The following is a 14,213-nucleotide window of genomic DNA, read 5'->3' as shown; positions in this document are numbered from 1 at the left end:
TCCCTCAGGACCTAGCAACCCCCAGTCCTTCACCCTCCTCCCCTTCCCCACCTGTGTCCCCTTCCCCAGATCCCAGAAAAGGAAAGCACTTTGGAACCACACAGACCGAGTTCAAATCCAGTTCTGTATCACTTCCCAGCTATGAGGGCTCAGGCAAGGTATCTAGTCTCTCTAGGCCTCAGGTTCCTCACCTGTAAACCAGGACGACACCTCCCACGAGAGAGCGCAGGTAAAGCCCCGCGCACGTGGGTCACCTCCACAATGGCGCCTCCATTACTGCCCCCACTTACGCTTCAACTGTGCAGAGTCACCGAGACCAGCTGGAACCAGAATATTGCCCCTGGCCTTTTTTTTTTTTTTTTCATTTTTTAATTTATTATTTTTTTATTTTTGGCTGTGTTGGGTCTTCGTTTCTGTGCGAGGGCTTTCTCCAGTTGCGGCGAGTGGGGGCCACTCTTCATCGCGGTGCGCGGGCCTCTCACTATCGCGGCCTCTCTTGTTGCGGAGCAGAGGCTCCAGACGCTCAGGCTCAGTAGTTGTGGCTCACGGGCCCAGTTGCTCCGCGGCACGTGGGATCTTCCCAGACCAGGGCTCGAACCCGTGTCCCCTGCATTGGCAGGCAGACTCTCAACCACTGCGCCACCAGGGAAGCCCCCCCTGGCCATTTTTTAAGGCCAGGAAGCCCACCTGGAGGCACAGCATCATGCTCTAGGCGTAACTGGGAGATACAACTCCCTGAGCTCATGCACTTCTCTTTGGGAGAGGAAAGAACTTGAATCTTCTGAGTCCTGCCTTTGTGACAGTGTCGTATTTGGCACCTTACATAAACATCTCAATTACTTCTCAAGGGAAAGGAAGCTCATTGCTCGTCCTTTCCTCATGTTTCTGTCATCATCTATGTCTAACCTCCAGCTTCCTGCTTTAGTTATTAGAGTGGCTGTCCGTTGCAGAAGCAGCAGCTGAGCACAGCATTCAGCAAAGGAACGGGAGTCTGGAGGCTTTAGGCCATTGGTCTGGCCCCTCCATGGCCCCTCGAGGCACTGAAGGAGAAGCAGCCCGGGAAGTGACGTGCACCTCGACAGAAGGCAGATCCTGCCCTGGATGGCTCCGCTGGAGGAAGCTGCACCCCTCCCTGCTCCTGGGGCCCACCAGTGAGGCACTCCTCCTCCATCCTCCCTCCTCCCCAGTGCTCAGGAACGGCAAGTCCTTTTCCTGGTGAGCAGCTAGCTGCTTCCTCCCAGCATGGAGCCAAGTGTGTCTTGGCTAGGCACTCCCCACATGAGAAGTCCTTTCAGGAGCCTTTCTTCAGAAGCTGCCCAGAGACGGGGGCTTCCACAAATGGTCAGGGGCACCCTGTGCCCGTGAAGGGGCGCCACACCGCCCTCTAGTGGCAACTCCGTCTAGCCCTGTTCTGCAGTTTTCCCTCTTTCCCTGTTCCCCACAGAGATGAGGCCTCTTTCCCAGCAAACTGAAGCTCCCTCTGGTGGCCTAGGAGTCAACTCTTCTCTCCACCTGTGTCCGCTGTCTTCAAGATGTGAGTAGAGACACACTGTCTCCATACTGTCTCGCCCCAACTGCCCTTTTGTCTAACTGATGAACCAGCTGTTTAGCAGTCTCATAACTGGCTCCCTGATGGACAGACCATTAAATTGACCTTCTCACTGATGGATCCTGATGGACTACTGTCCATCTGAAAAATTAATCCTAACTGACTGGCTGATTAAGTTTCGAAATCACAAATCATTTGATTGACCTACAGTCTAACTGACCTACTAAGCCTGAATAACTCAACACCACCTGATAAGTTTTTTTTTTTTTTTTTTTGAGGCCACACAGCTTGTGGGATCTTAGTTCCCCAACCAGGGATCAAACCGGGGCCCCCTGCAGTGGAAGCACAGAGTCCTAACCACTGGACCGCCAGGGAAGTCCCTACACCTGATAAGCTTGAACTGTCTGCCTGGCCGACTCACTCACTAACCAGCAGAGGACTGGCAAGACTGACAGCCTGGCTCTAACTAGGGCTAACACTTGGATGGGAGGAGAGGCTGCCCCCTTCCTCATACCTTGATTCCTCTTCGGGCTTGGGGGCCTACTCGTCTCCCCTCCAGAGCCACCTCAAGACTGCAGAGGGGGCAACCAGGAAACTGACCTTCTGATCTACCTCTAGTGAGGTTCTTAACCAGGGCTCCACAGATGGGTTTCAATTCTGTTTTCCAAACAGTGTGGCTATAAAGATGTGTGCTCTCTCGGAAGAGGGTTCACAGCTTTCACAGGATTCTCAAAAGAATCCAGCATACACAAATATCTTCAGAACTACTGCTCGGGGAAGATCCTCAGCAAACACATTCAGATAGGCAAAGCCCTTACCTAAATTCAAGCCCCACTTCTCTCTCACATCGGGCCAGGGTGGCAAGAAGGTAACTAGGAAGACTGGGAGAGTCATAGTGGACATGGATGTAGCAGGGTGGAAGAATGAAGGCTGAGCTGTGTGTGAATTTTCCAGAGAGAGGCCCAAGGATATCAATGTGTGTCCTTTTGGTTTGTAGGCTACCCTTAGCCCAAGATGCTGGGCACCCTCCGCTCTGGGCAGAGACTCTTTGAGCTGAGACAAAGGATATATTTACTAGGGCCTTTGTCTGGGGTAGGGAGTATGTGTGAGCGTGTGATTACGAGGAACTATGTGGCTGTGTGTATTTACACACCAGTGTGCTCACAAGGGTGGGCATAACAGAGCTGTGTTGCTATGTGCGTGAATATCCTTTGGGTCAGTGTACATCTGAATAGTTTTGTGACTATCTACACATGTGTGCTCACTTGTGGACCCCCTCAAGTCTTTGGGGGAGGTTGAAACAGATTCTCAGTAAGAATTTCACTGAGTGAGAATATCTACAGACACGCCAGCAGCCCACACCAGAAATCTGGGAATCCTCTACTCCTCCCTCTCCTTGAACCCCCATCATCCCCTCAGTCCACTGTCACCATCGGCTCCCATCACCTCTCCCTGGACTACTATTCGGTCTTCAATGCCCTCCCCTCGCCACCCCTCCGAACCGCAGCCACAGTGACCTTAAAAAATGAAGTTAGGATGGCAGCGCGCCCCACCCGAAACCGACAACAGATTTACACTGTCAGGGGATAACGCCCATCTCCTCCATGCGACTCGAGGGTCCCTGCGTGGCCGTAGCCCTGCTCACTGGGAACTCTCTCTCAGGCCCCGGGCTTTAGATGCGTCGCCCCTGGGCCTGGTCCTATGCCACACCCCGAGCTTTGGCCCTTAGGCGCTGCTCCTAACCCTCACATCGCGGAGATTATCACTTGCTGCTGTAACTGCCCAGTTACAATTGGCAACTGTAATTGACAGAGAACCCAAGTCCGTCCGTCACGTCCCACCTCGGGACCCCTACCCACAGGACAAAGCCTAAGCCGCCGTAGGTCAGAAGCCCACCACGCACAAGCGCACACGTCTCTCTCCCGCGCCGCGGAGCATTGGAAGCCGGAACGTGTAGACAGAAATGCGCGTGCGCCTAAAGACCAGCAGGAACTACGACCCCCCCCCCCAGAATCCTCCTGACCAACACTCCATTTCCCACAAAGCCTCGCGGGGCCCACCCCGGAACTGCGCTCTGTTCCTGAAAGCGGAAGTTAGGGTGAGTACGGCAGTGGAGTTGGTTTCGGAGGGAGTAGAACGGTGCGAGGTTTTGAGTATTGTCTACCTCCAGGGGTCGTTCGTGAGTCAGAGAAACCGGGACTTCAGAAGGAAAGGACCTGGCGAGATCCCTCAGTGCATTGTTCCGTTCCCTCTGGCGCGCACCGTCAGGCCCGCTGCAGCCTTGCACTCTGCCCGCTGCGGCTTTGTCGCCCTCCCGCCGCTGCGTGCTCTCTTCCCACCTCTGGGCGTCTCTGGGAATAGAGGCCAATGGCTAGATGGTCTCAGGTACCCCTTATTCCCAATCCTGCATTGCCTATCTTCCACTGGGAAGAAGTGAAAACCTTGGCCCTAAGGGCATAACCCACAGGGCTCCCCCTGTGGGTCCCACAGCTCTTTTGCTTCTTCCAGCAGTAGCTGCAGGAGTCGAAGCTGTGGGCAGTGGGGACAGGTGTGGACAGTAGCAGGGAGGGTGGAAATTTGTGGTTCCTGACCTGCTGTCCCGGTTCCCAAGAGGATAACTTTCCTGTGGCCCCAGCCTTATGGCTATATAGGGTCCGTCCAGCACATGTCCTTAATTGCTTGGATTCTGGAGAAAGCCAGCCTCCTTCTTCAGACCCTCCAGTCCCAGCCTCATCCCTCAGACCCCAGCAACGCCTGTATGAGCCCCACTGCCTATTTCACCTTTTCACATTTTCGAAAGTGTGACTGGAGCTAGACTATCTGCTGCCAGGGTGGCACACTAACATGGCTGTTGGCAGGAGACTCAGTTTGTCACCATGTGGACCTTTCCATAGGGCTTTGAGTATCCTCGCAATATGGCAGCTAGCTTCCCCCAGAGCAAGTGATCCAGGAGAGAGGGAGCAAGACAGAGGCATTGATGTCTTTTATGATCTACCCTTGTAAGTCACATTCTGTAATTTCTACCACATTCTATTCATTAGGAATGAGTCATGTGTAAAGCCCATACTCAAGAAGAGGGAAATTAATCTCCACCTCCTAAAGGGAGGAGGACCAAAGAACACGTGGACATACTTTAATAGCACTACATTTAGTGAACCAATATTTTCCAAATGCCCAATGCATGATGTTACAAAACCATGATGCATGGGTAAAAAAAAATCTATTTCGATTGCAAGATAGCCCAACTGGTTTTTAATGTAACAGAGTATGAAAAGTTCATTGATGTAGTGTTAGATTCCACATTGCTACTAAGCTTTAAGAAGCTATCATTTGTTGAGTTTTGGTATAGTATCAAATAAGAATATCCAAAATTATCTGAAAAGATTATTAAAATACTACCTTCATTTCCAACTAATCTCTGTGAGGCCAAATTTTCTTCATATACTTCACCCAAAACGATATTAGAACAGACTGGAATGCAGAAGCAAGTATGAGAACCCAGCTACCTTCTATTAGGCTAGACAGATTTGCAAAAATGTAAAACAGTGCAGCCCTTCTCAGTAATTAATTTTTGTTTTTTTCTTAAAAAGTGAGTGTGTGTGTGTGTTTGCATTAACAAGTATTGGATTTATTATTGTAATTTTTAAATGAATTAAATATTTAAAAATCTTCTCAGTTTCAATTTCTAATATGGTCATTACTGATAGATATAATCCATATAAACAGGGGATTTCCCTGGTGGTCCAGTGGTTAAGAATTGCCTTCCAATGCAAAGGGTGCGGGTTTGATCCCTGGTTAGGGAGCTAAGATCCCACATGCCTTTCAGCCAAAAAAACAAAACGTAAAACAGAAGCAGTATTGTAACAAATTCAATAAGGACTTTAAAAATGGTCCACATCAAAAAAATCTTTTAAAAAAATCCTTATAAACCAAAGCCTTTTGGCATCCTCAATAATTTTTAGAGTGTAAAGGGGCTCTGAGACCAAAAAGTTTGAAAACCACTGTCTAAGCAATCACGATGGTCCTGTCACCCTTGAAATGACATGTTTAAGTATGGGCATGCGGTGCAGTTCTGGCCAATGATGTATGAAGTGGGGTGTAGGCATTGTGTTCAGTTTTCAGTTCAGGGTATTAAATGGAAACATACATAGGGTCTTCAAAGGGATTGGTAATATTCTGTTTCTTATGCTAGATGATTGATATGTGATATTTATTCACCTTCTTTATCTCTTACATATTAAATTATTTTGTATGTGAAATATTTTATAACAAAAAAATTAAAAGAACACATGGAAGAGAAGATTCCTCTTCCCCTCTGTAAGCATTGTGTCTGTTTTGCAGCATATTCGTCTGGTATATTGGGCCTAAGTATGCATTGTTGGGCTCTGAAGAATTTTGTGTGTGTTTCATGGCTCTCTGAGCCTGTATCAACAACATATTTGTGATATTTGACTTGTAACCTGAGAGTCCCCAGACCTCTCGCCACATACGCAATCTCACCACGTTCACCAGGCTGTCAGTTCAAGTTGTACAAAGTCCCTCATAAAAAGACCTTCCCTGCTCTGGTTTAGTCCCTTCTCCCCTAAGGTCAAGCAGGATACCAAGGTCTGTCATGCATCACATCTTTGCCAACTTCTCTCACCTAAGGCCCTTACAAGAGTAGATATCAACTGGGCTTGCCAGCTCACCAGTTCTGCAAACTACCACACACTGAATCCACTTTAGACCCCTTTTAGAATTTGTATGAGCACCATCTAAATGGAACCCACAACAGGTACAAAGGCAGGCTCACTACACCGTTGTTGAGTGAGTGGACCCTCTCCCAGTGTGGTCACCCATGTGGTTCCAGCAACCCGCAGTCACACTGAAGGACCTAGAGCTATGAAACAATGGTTTCTGGGTTTCTCCTACCCCTCCTCTTAATGTAACTTTCTCAGAAATTCATGAATCAAGTAGTAAATGAGAGAATTCAACAATCCAGTTAGGTTTGAATGGATACCTGAACGAAATCTGGGCTTGGCTCTCATGGGTGAAGGGGGAATGCCTATTGGCCAGGTACAAAACATGTCTGCTACGATTGTCTACATATATATGTATATTTTAAATCTTTCCACAATAAAGTGTATTGCTGTGTGACTAAAAAAGAAAATGAATAAAGGTAATGAATATGAAGGGGAAATAGACAAATAAGACAAAGAAATGCAGCCACATTTTGAGGTATTGAGACAGATATGCTTAGAGGAAGCAGACCCATTTGCTGAAACCCAATTTACTGATCAATGCACCCTATTTACTTGCTGCTTTTGCCTGTTTATACAATTTACAGCAATTCATAGTGGATGGAATTTTTAAAACAACCTTTGAACATTTCTAAGGTTTTGGAATACTGGCCAAAATCTAAGTAGGCCAGTATTCCATTATATCTGCATAACAGCATTTTAAGGGCTCTTCAGTCTGTCACAGCCCGGTTAGAAGAGAAGAGATGTCTAGGAGAAAATATTCATGAGACGTATAAAAGATAAAAGCCATAGCCCACATATGTAAATCAATAAGAAAAAGGCAACCTAGTTAAAATATGGACAAATAATATGAATAGGCAATTCACAGATTCAGAAATACGGTTGACTGAAATACATTTGGCAAGGTTTTCAACATCAGTAGTAGAAAATACAAGATAAATACAAGGTAAAACAGCAGGAATATGCTTATTTTTACAACATTATCAGATAGTTAGAAAGAGTAATAGGGTTGGTGAAGGTGTTTCTGACATCAAGAATTTTCATAGAGTTCCATGTTAATATGAGTGTAAATTGGTACAGAATTTTTGGTAGGCAATTTGGCTGTAATCAAAACAGTATGGTACTGGCACAAAAACAGAAATATAGATCAATGGAACAAGATAGAAAGCCCAGAAATAAACCCACGCAGCTATGGTCAATTAATATACATCAAAGGAGGCAAGACTATACAGTGGAGGAAAGACAATCTCTTCAATAAATGGTGCTGGGAAAACTGGACAGCTGCATGTAAAAAAATGAAATTAGAACATTCTTTAACACCATACACAAACTCAAAATTGATTAAAGACCCTAATGTAAGACTGGATACTCTAAAACTCTTAGAGGAAAACATACGCAGAACACTCTGATATAAATTGTAGCAATAACTTTTTTGAGCTCTCTCCTAGAGTAATGGAAATAAAAACAAAAATAAACAAGTGGGACCTGATTAAACTCAAAATCTTTTGCACAGCAAAGGAAACCATAAATAAAATGAAAAGGCAACCCACAGAATGGGAGAAAATATTTTCAAATGATGCAACTGACAAGGGATTAGTCTCCAAAATTTACAAACAGCTCATGCGGCTCAATATCAAAAAAACCCAAACAACCCAATCAAAAAATGGGCAGAAGACCTAAATAGACATTTCTCCAAAGAAGACATACAGATGGCGAAGAGGCACAGGAAAAGATACTCAACATCGCTAATCATTAGAGACATGCAAATCAAAACTACAGTGGGATATCACCTCACACCAGTCAGAATGGCCATCATCAAAAAATCTATAAACAGTAAAGGCTGGAGAGGGTGTGGAGAAAAGGGAACCCTCTTGCACTGTTGGTGGGAATGTAAATTGGTACAGCTACTGTGGAGAACAGTATGGAGGTTCCTTAAAAAACTAAAAATAGAGCTACCATATGATGCAGCAATCCCATTCCTGGGCATATATCTGGAGAAAAACATGGTTCAAAAGGATACATGCACCCCAGTGTTCGTGGCAGCACTGTTCACAATAGCAGAGACATGGAAGCAACCTAAATGTCCATTGACAGATGAATGGATAAAGAAGATGTAGCACATATATACAATGGAATATTACTCAGCCATTAAAAAGAATGAAATAATACTATTTGCAGCCACATGGATGGACCTGGAGATTATCATACTAAGTGAAGTAAGTCAGACAAAGAAAGACAAATATAATATGATATCGCTTATATGTGCAATCTAAACAAAAAATGATACAAATGAACTTATGAAACAGAAAGAGACTCACAGACTTGGAGAACGAACTTATGGTTACTAGGGGAAAGGGTGGGGGAGAGGGATAGTTGGGGAGTTTGGCATTGACATGAACACACTGCTATGTTTAAAATAGATAACCAACAGGGACCTACTGTATAGCACAGGGAGCTCTGCTCAATATTCTGTAATAACCTAAATGGGAAAAGAATTTGAAAAAGAATAGATACATGTTTATGTATAACTGAATCACTTTGCTGTACACCTGAAACTAACACAACATTGTTAATCAACTATACTCCAGTACAAAATAAAAATTTTTTTAAAAAAACAAGAAAACCTTAAAAAAAATCACCATTAAAACACTTGTGTTTCCTTTGAGGTAGTAGGGGGAGCTACTAGTAGGGGGACAGAGTGGACGAGGCTAGGGAATGACATAGTGGGAGGGGCTAAAGGGCTGGAGTGTAAGGGGAGAGATCTGTGGGACTGGGAGTGATTTGACCAGACTGGGATTGATGGGTGAGGGGGAAAGGGTCGAGGGTTTGGAGGAACCAAAAGGTGCTTGAAAGGACTGGGGGAAGTGAGAACAAATGGCAGTGGGAGGACTGAGACGGATTAGAAACAACTGAAGAAACTTTCGTTTCTTCAGGGGGACGGGTGGAACTGGCAGGGACTAGGAAGGTAAAATGGAAACAACTGGCTTTCAGTGAATTGACCCAGAGCCACTGGCAAACAGGACCTGTTAACACTGAGCAAGGGTCCTGTGGAAGAAGGAGGTTTGACGCAAACAGGAAACACTAATTTTCAGAATTCTACCAACTGTGCCTTGCAGAGTTCTTTTACTTCCTCTTGTTTTGGCTCTGTTATTACCTTGTAGTTTGCCTCTAAATCAGCTGAGATCTTTGAAGACTCCTTTGTCTGACCGTCAAGGGTGTGACTCTTTCCCACGTGATCCTAGGTACAAAATAGACATTTCAGCTGCCTCTAGTAGAAACTTCCTCTGTCACTTTTTTTTAAATTAATTAATTAATTAATTTATTTATTTATTTTATTTTTGACTGTGTTGGGTCTTCGTTTCTGTGCGAGGGCTTTCTCTAGTTGCGGCGAGCGGGGGCCACTCTTCATTGCGGTGCGCGGGCCTCTCACTGTCGCAGCCTCTCTTGTTGCGGAGCACAGGCTCCAGACGCGCAGGCTCAGTAATTGTGGCTCACGGGTCCAGTTGCTCCACGGCATGTGGGATCTTCCCAGACCAGGGCTCGAACCCGTGTCCCCTGCACCAGCAGGCAGACTCTCAACCACTGCGCCACCAGGGAAGTCCCCCGTCTGTCACTCTTAAAACTTGGAAAGTTGCTTCAGATGCTGGGAGGGCATGAATGAAGGCTCTCTCTGCAATAGAGTGTAAGTACGCATAAGGACGTGCAGATCTCTTTCTCTTCTCTCTTGGTTTGAGTCATGCATTATTTTAACAAGTAGAGGGCCCTATGGTCACTGGCTTTCTCTGTGGTTCATGCTATTTTCCACACAGTGAATCACAGGGCAACCAAACAGCAAGAATCTTCAGGGGGTGGAGGCGTGGGGTTATGGGCTGAATCATATCCTCCCAAATTTCGTATGTTAAAACCCTAACACCTGTTGCTTCATAATGTGACTATATTTGGAGATGGGGCCTTTAAAAAGGTGATTAAGTTAAATGAGCCCATTAGAGTGGGTCCTAATCCAATCTGACTGGTTTTATTATATAAGAAGAGTGAATTTGGACACACAAAAGACACAACAGGGATGTGCACACACAGAGCAAAGGACACAGCAAGAAGCTAGCCATCTGGAGGCCTGAGTATAGATGGTCCTGAGCCTAAAGATGTGGATAGTGATATGGCCTTGCAAGGCTGAGAGAATGAAAAAAGGGGGAGACAACCTCAGACTAGGGAAAGGATGAGGGAGTAGGTGACAGCTTGTTCCACTAGAAGGTTCTTTGAACCCTGTTATTCCAAAGAAACTAGCCAAACTCAGCAGACTCAAGGTTTTTTTTTTTTTTCTTTTTTATTGACGTAAAGTTGAATTACAATGTTGTGTTAATTACTGATGTACAGCAAAGTGACTCAGTTATACATATATACACCTTCTTTTTCATATTCTTTTCCATTATGGTTTATCACAGGATATTCAATATAGTTTCCTGTGCTATACAGTAGGACCTTGTTGCTTATCCATTCTATATATACCAGTTTGCATCTGCTAATCCCAAACTCCCACTGCTACCCTCTCCCACCCACCTCCCCCTTGGCAACCACCAGTCTATTCTCTATGTTCCTGATTTTGTTTCTGTTTCATAGATAGGTTCACATGTGTCATATTTTAGATTCCACATATAAGTGATATCATATAGTATTTTTCTTTCTGACTTACTTCACTTAGTATGATAATCTCTAGTTGCATCCATTTGCTGCAAATGGTATTATTTTCTTCTTTTTTATGGCTGAGTAGTATTCCATTGTATATATGTACCACATCTTCTTTATCCATTCATCTGTTGATGGATATTTAGGTTGTTTCCATGTCTTGGCTATTGTAAACAGTGCTGCAATGAACACTGAGGTGCATGTATCCTTCTGAACCATGTCTTTCTCTGGATATATGCCCAGGAGTGGGATTGCTGGATCATATGGTAATTCTATTTTTAGTTTTCTGAGGAACTTCCATACTGTTTTCCACAGTGGCTGCACTAACTTACATTCCCACCAACAGTGTAGGAGGGTTCCCTTTTTTCCACACCATCTCCAACATTTGTTAGTTGTAGACCTTTTAATGATGGCCATTCTGACTGTTGTGAAGTGGTACCTCATTGTAGTTTTGATTTGCATTTCTCTAATAAGTAGTGATGTTGAGCATTTTTTCATGTGCCTCTCGGCCATCTGCATGTCTTCTTTGGAGAAATGTCTCTTTAGGTCTTCTGCCCATTTTTTGATTGGTTTGTTTGTTTTTTTGTTGCCGAGTTGTATGAGCTGTTTCTATATTTTGGAAATTAAGCCTTTGTCGGTCGCATCGTTTGCAAATATTTGCTCCCATTCTCGAGTTTCAGCATTGCCTATTTCTTTGTATAATTCCTACCCAAATTCCAGCCAATTGCTCATTGTGCCTCCAGCAGGCTCCTGAATTTCAAGCTTGTGCTCACTGCTATATCCTCAGCACCATCATCTAGAACAGTGGTACTCAACAAGTATTTGCTGAATGGATCAATAGATGTATGTATGGATAGATGAGTGTGTGTATGAATCTATCTGGGTCTAAGATGCAGTACCTGCTCCTACTTCCCACAGCAATTTGTGATTCTCTTTGTGGTGGGTCCATTTCTCCTTCCACCTGCCCCCTGATGGCTCTAAAAGCCCTTAGTCATTTGGCTCAAATGCCCTAGCTTTGGAGACCAGCTACTTATTAACTAAACCGTTGCACCACTCGCTCTTATAGCCTTAAATTAATTTGGGTTAATTCTTAACTGTTTCCTTTCTGTTCATGTGTCATTTAATGGTTTGCCTTTATCTGATTTTCCCCAATTTCCTGTGCATTTGTGGTTTTCTACAGGAGCTCTGTACCAGAGGCCTCATGCGGCCACACCAAACGAGTGTGGACACCTAAGGTTTCCAGGAGGGTTCTCCTGCTGCTCTGGGTCTCATCCAACTGGTGTCCATCCAAATATTCCCAGCCAAGGTTATTTATGCTAGAGGAGGAAGAATGCCCGCCCCAGAGCCAGTTCTTGGGGAAAAGAAGAATTCTTGATATAGCCCGAGCCCCCAAAGAAGAAAGATTTCTCCGCAACAGCTAAAGGTTGGTGACATACTTTTCCTCCAACTCAGTGAAAGCTGTCCATGTTTGCTTTCTTTCCCATGCATTTCATTAGTGTGTTTTGTCCAAATGACCTTTGGAATAAACAAGAAGGAAAAAATTTTAAATCAACAGAATAAGCTTGATGGGGCACTGAGAGTTTATCCATCATTGATTCTCAACATCTAGCATAGTGCCAGACAGGCAGATACTTAATAAATGTTTGATGAAGGAAGGAGAGAAAGATAGGAGGGAAGGAGAGAAAAAGGAAAGGATTGGAGATTGCCATGAATGGAAAGAATGCTAATTTATCATTTAGAAATAATATGGTGATAACATAGTTGTGTTTTCAAAGCTAATTAGTTGCATTATCACTGACACCTTGCATCTTATTGATTTTAGAATCAATAAAACAAATTAAATCACTTTACAAATTGAAGGATGTATTTATAAAGATAAAATAAATAGTAGACAACCAGAATAGCAACAACAAAAAAGTGCTCTTTGGAACTTAAGCATAAACAGCACTGCTCATATTTTAAGATAAATTCAAAACTCTGTAATGTAATAGCCATTTGTTCTGTCTATGCCCAATTCTCCAAAGCAAATTAAAACAATCAAGGACTTTATTTATGGATAAATGCAAGCCAATCATGGAGGTGAGAGAATTGACTGTAACTGGTCAGTATGGTATTTAGAAAAGGTCAACTAATCAGAAACTAATCAGAAAGGTCAACTAATTTAGAAAAGGTCAACTAATCAGAAACTAATGTGCATTAAATAAATTTACAAATATCTAGACTTCCTGCTGTTGAGAGGGATTAACCACTCAAAAGTATTTTCTTATGTGTCAAGGAAAAACATCTCAGTGCAGAAAAAGAAAAAGATTATGGAAATTAGCATTTTTTTTTAGTATCAATCTTTCATTTATTTAAGATCATACAGGCTACAAAGTTCAGGTCCAGCAAAATAACTCTAAATGACACATACATGGCAAAAGAACACACCACCGTGATGGAGGTAGAAGGGGAATAATTAAGCTCTATCGTTTTTATAAAATCAAGATCTCAAAAGGGATTGTTTCTTCAGCAATTCAGATAGTGACGTATATTAAAGTTCTCAATGTTAGGAAAAAGTCACTATAATTTTATGTCATTTTAATTTGGGGAAAATAAAATACAACATAGGAGAAAAATCTAAAAACATTTCCAAAACAAATTCAGAGAAACATCCATTCTGACACCAGTCTTGCAAAGATTGTATTAATGAGGCATGTAATTTGTTTTGAAGGATTTGCCAGAGTGATTTAGACTATTATGATCAGCACAACTGTATTATAAAAGAAAACTGTTGGTAATGTAGGTAGATGATGACTGGTGACTGCCAAAAAAAAAAGAAAAAAAAAATTTACTATCTTAGCTGCTGTGGGGTGTTCCCAAAGTTATAATAAGATGATTCAGGCTTTTGTGTCAATAAATTTCACCTGTGAAACTGATTAGTGCAAGAGCTCAGTGGGTCCCAAACTTCAGTCAGTGATCATTTTTGTCCTGTTTTTTTGCCACTCGTACCGCCATTTAACATGTTTTTTTTCCTTTAAATTAAACTATTTTTTAACTTAAATATATTTAAAAAGAAACTTAGTGGATATTACCACCTAATGTCATCTGTGATAGGCATTCTTTGGAGAACTCTTCAATAACAAAATAATAATAATAATTAATAACAATAATAATTTAAGACTATTTCAAAACTAACTCTATGAGATAGAGACATACTGGTAGAGAAGAAATTAGAATCCTTAGAACTCATGGGAAAGAGTTTG

The 14,213-nt window shown here is 43.3% G+C and overlaps 1 protein-coding gene across 1 annotated transcript in view; it reads left to right on the top strand.

Moving 5' to 3' along the window:
- Nucleotides 1-12,292: 12,292 nt before the first annotated feature.
- The window catches only part of ZBTB38 (zinc finger and BTB domain containing 38), a 117,314-nt gene continuing 115,393 nt past the window's right edge, over nucleotides 12,293-14,213 (top strand). The window contains exon 1 of the mRNA XM_059920196.1: nucleotides 12,293-12,394. The gene's annotated coding sequence lies outside the window, so the exon portion shown is untranslated. The remainder of the gene's footprint in view (nucleotides 12,395-14,213) is intronic.

Source organism: Balaenoptera ricei, chromosome 4, assembly GCF_028023285.1.
Source record: "Balaenoptera ricei isolate mBalRic1 chromosome 4, mBalRic1.hap2, whole genome shotgun sequence".
Lineage (NCBI taxonomy): Eukaryota > Metazoa > Chordata > Mammalia > Artiodactyla > Balaenopteridae > Balaenoptera > Balaenoptera ricei.
Note: the sequence above shows the minus strand (reverse complement) of the source record. Positions and strands in the feature narration are given on the sequence as shown.